Source organism: Varroa destructor, unplaced genomic scaffold, assembly GCF_002443255.2.
Source record: "Varroa destructor unplaced genomic scaffold, Vdes_3.0 BEIS01000001.1, whole genome shotgun sequence".
NCBI lineage: Eukaryota > Metazoa > Arthropoda > Arachnida > Mesostigmata > Varroidae > Varroa > Varroa destructor.
The window spans coordinates 47,844,427-47,849,093 of NW_019211454.1; positions in this window are offsets into that span (position 1 = coordinate 47,844,427).

Genomic DNA, 4,667 nt, shown 5'->3' on the forward strand with positions numbered 1-4,667 from the left:
ATATAGCATTTTATCTATGAACCTTTTATTGACTTGTGCGCCAGAGTAGCAACACCATAGAAACTATTTGTTATTAATAGAATTTACTTTATGAAATATCTAAATTCAACTCAAAAATTGTTGACCGCCTCCAAAAAGCACTGGGACATATCGTGTATTTTGAAAGCTTCACATGGGCCGTTATTGATTTTGGTACGACAATACAGAGCGCCTTGGGATCGAAGCATTTTTTCACATAGTATTTTTCCAGTCATACTACTTTGTAATAAACCCGAAGTTTGTGTATACATATACGATATAGTCCGATATCTGCGATCTGCGACGCATTCATCTTCCGGTAGGCACGCTTTCTCGGCGTCAGTGGCGGCGATGTCCCGGTCACATCACAGTTGCCGCTCAGCAACCCGGCCGCTATTGATTAATTCATATCTCACCGGAAGTGCGGCCGGAACTGCCACCGGAAGTAATCTTCCCTTTAGGGAAAGCGAAGGCCACGTGGCATCGTTAAAAGTCCAACGCCGCTGCATGGGTAGGGTACCTGCTGACAACGCTTGCAGTGTGGCGACAGTCCTGGCGTGTGCAGCTGTATACAATGCACATGGTACAGCTGTAACTGTGTGCGGCAACCACCGACCGGGCCGGTCTTGCACATAATGAAATAAGCACCGGACGCCACTACAGTCACGGGTGCTTGCGTGAGCTCTGACCGCTTACGGTATTGTGGGAAATTGTCGTTCCTGTTGACATATTGAACTGGGTGAGTATTCGAAGAAGGCCAGTAATCAAATTTAAAGCAACGCGAACCAGAGGAAGAGGGAGTTATGAACGGTCTTAACAGAATGAGGACACCTTGACCACATCCCTGTCCTGTTGACTACTAAGTTGTTAAAGACTGTTGCGTATATGTGTGTGTGTATGTATAGGCACAACAGGCAGGCCAAACCAATAGATTACTGCAAACTAATTGTTCCTCTGCGGTGGTTGTTCGTATTCGCCTAACGGGAACTCGATTTTGACAGAACTCACACCTATGAACAGTAATACCTACTTAATAGACAATAGTGCGCGTGGCATTAATTGAATTGAGCAGGGGGTGTCAGAGGTGGTATCCGCACTGGTCTGAAAAATCAAGCTTAATATTTCATCGTTCTAACTTGTGACGGCTAGATGATAAAGAAAACAACTTACTATCAGCGTGTCGAAGGAAGCCGTCATTACGTTTAGTCGGCTTTACGCCATTTGTTCAACTCTGTTCGCAAGAGGTCATCATATCTAAAGGCCAAGAAATCTGCAGGAGCGCAAACTCCTATTTTTAGCGGAGGGTTTTATGTCACTGTGGTAAAGAGAAATTTGCTTACGACCATAAATTGCTATTACTATTTTTTCTAATTTTGAGAGCTTTCGTTAATCTGAAACAAAAACTGTTTCCCTAAGTCCCAAACAAAATATTTCTACTTCGGTGGACCCGTCTGTCGCCAAATATTGCTCGAAATAATAAATGGAAATTTTTCCAGGGGATCGAGGCGATTGTTTGTGTTCGTTTCCATAGTCAAATTCTTAAAACAGGGATCGCACTAAGAATACAAATTTAACTTTGACAGACGTTTATACTAACAAGTATCTTTTTTTTTTTTATTAAATCAGTTTCACTTTGTTCTTAGGAGGCAACTATTTACACTGCCGAAGGCTGCACAAACAAACATGCAAATGCTCAACAAAATGATATTAGGTCACTGCTGCAACATATGATTGTCTGATACAGATGACAAGCGCTTTATTTTTCAAATAAACAGCATGATTCAGGTCTACGTTACCTGAAAAAACTCTGCTCCACAAAATCGCGTAAGAACCTGTATGCCAGCTTGCCATCGGCAACTATGTGTGTATTATACGAACATAGGTTCATTTGAGAGAATTATGAGGCTTACTCTTCCGCATCATTTCAGTTGTACGACCCTCGCGCGATGACTCGAAGGCTTTGCTCAAGCCTACGAGGAGCCGAATTATCAATGCATTTCTTACGAGTCTGTATATGCCACACAAAATCCACAAATTTGAGTATAAACTCTTTATGCCGTCTTCTCTGCAGACATTCATTGCCCCGCGTCCTGCCGTTACAATAGTGCTATGCGTATAGCGCGAGCTGTGTGTATAAATGCCTATTCTTCCATTTCTCGAGCATGTCTTTCGCCTTGGGTCGTTCTTCTGGACCGACAACTTCAGCCCAGAAACTCCATCTTGACCACTTCACCTTAACCCTTAAATGACTCAGCATTGACGAGTAGTAGCAGCAAGATAGAGCAGTGAGGTCGCAGCTATAGCTTAATACTAGCTAGCTAGCCTGTACCAAGTTTACAGGGGCTCAACAGTGCCTTGATTACTTCCCTAGAGGCTGTTGCAGCCACCACTTCTGCCGCTACAGCTGCCGCTGCGTCTACTCTATCTAACACAATATCTATCCTTTCTATCGCCCTTTCTCAAAGTCGCTCGCTCCATCTCTGTGCCTGTATGACATTTCCATGCCTCTCCGTAGCACAGCACTCATTTTCCTCGCCGGCTCGTCGTCGTTGTCGTCGTCACCGCTTTCCTGTTCACCAGCGATCTCTGAGCGACGGTGAGGGCCGCATTAGCTTGTAGGCTGACACTCGAGTCTGGCCAGTCGATCAGCCGGGGAGCCAGCCAGCCAGCTCGCGAGCAAGCCGGTTTCGCGGAGTAAATTGTGGAAATTATAACAAGCTTTTTCTCTCTCCTCCGCATATATATCCTGCAGCGGCTTGGTTCCTCTCGAGACAGCCCCACGAGACCCCCGAGTTCCAGTCCGTCCTAGTTCCCTAAACGTCCTTCCTCGACTAGCCCTTCTCACTTCGAGGTTCGAGTTGACCCGGCCCGTGACCCGCACGACGCACGTGAGGGGCGCGTGTCACTTACGACCCTTGCATCTATGGTGCATGGGTCATAGCCCAGCGCGGTTCAAGCTCGTCTTCGGCCTGTTCCTTCTGGTGAAAATTCTTTGAGCTGCGACCGCTTGAAGAACCACCGTCCGTACTCGGATGGCTATTGCGCCCTGCTTCGTTTCCCTAGTTTCCAACGCGGGCGCGGTTGGTCGGGCTCTGCGCTACTTCTAGCGTACCCACTGCAGTAGCCTCTCTTCCCGCCACAGGATCTAGCTCGAACGGCGTCGTGTCCAAGCTATCATAGAGGCTATTATGAGAAGGACAACCCCGTGGCAGCAGTCGTGCGATTAGGGGATCGATGGGGGGTGTGGCGAGACTTGAAGCCGTTGGAGGATGTTAGCGGCGCGCCAATCGGTAGTGGCGCAACCCTCTAAGAAGAACTGGCGAAGACGTGGTGGAGCAGCAGAAGAAGGCAAAACAAACACCGCACACATGAGCTTAAGGTGGGATGAGATCGATTCAGTAATAGCACCGGTTAGCGACTATTTCTGATGTTTCTATTGCAGTGACGACGACAAGGATAGCGGCAAAAGCGACGATTGCATTCATGATAGAATACTGTGTGGCAGTGAGCTAAGTAGGAAGACATTCGTCATGAAAGGATGAGATGCTGAGGAAGAGCTCAAAAGCGCAGGGCACAACCGGCTTTTGCCTTGGCATACCGCCAAACTGAGTAGCCTCATCCTGGGTTAACCTAAACTGTTTGCCGAGATGGACCAAACGATAAAATTGTAGAGCCAATACTAGAAGCGATGAATCTCGGCAGCTATAAATAGGATCGTTCGTCGCGTTCGTGTGGTTCGGGCCTTAGCAAAACTAGGATACGACACGGAACTTTGTTTATTAATATCTGTAAAAAAAAAAAAGCACAGAGCGCTACTAATGATATGCCTGGGCTTGAGCACTATATAGTTCGCTCGGAAAACAGCGATAATGATAATCATGTTTTTTTTTTTATACATTTTTCATAATTAGGATCACACATTGAATCCAATGTAAGCTTGACTATGTGGTCACTTGTATGCAAAATTAAAAAGCCAGATAACCACAAATGTAAATGTTGAAACAAATGTTTTTCATCTGCGGCAAAAAAAACCTCGCTGAACTACAATAACCTACTTCACTTTCATGATAAAACGTCCGAAGCAACCCATCTATCTGCCCTTGACGTGTTTAAGTTGTTTCTGTACTTGCTGCGATAAACATCATAGTTCCAGTTTTATGTTCCTTAATTTAGACTTGGTTGGGAAAGGGAGTGCAGTCGTTATTCGGATTTGTCTAGCGCGTCATCATAAAGGGGGTACACCTCTCTGATGACGTGGACTCGCGACTTCATCGACCGCGCCTGCGATTGATGGTAGGCAGCGAATAGTGAACAAACACTCAAAGCATCGGCAATGGACCGTACAACTGGCCACACTAAATCACAATCAAGATACCATGAACAGCCAACGTTCACCCCTAGCCCCGCATGTCCACCAGAGATAGACACTTCAGCTCTGAAATACTCCATGACTAGACTAGATTATGGCAGGCACCGTTCCCGCTCTTTTCCTGCTTTTTGTAGCCTTGGTGCAGTCTTCTGATTCTGATATGTGTATTCTTTCTCCAATAGCTTATTCATTGGCAGCTTGCAAATAATAGGCATTCTCAGTTTCATACAAAGGGAGAATTGCATCCCTTTGATGGAATGGACATTCGCACGAGTCATAA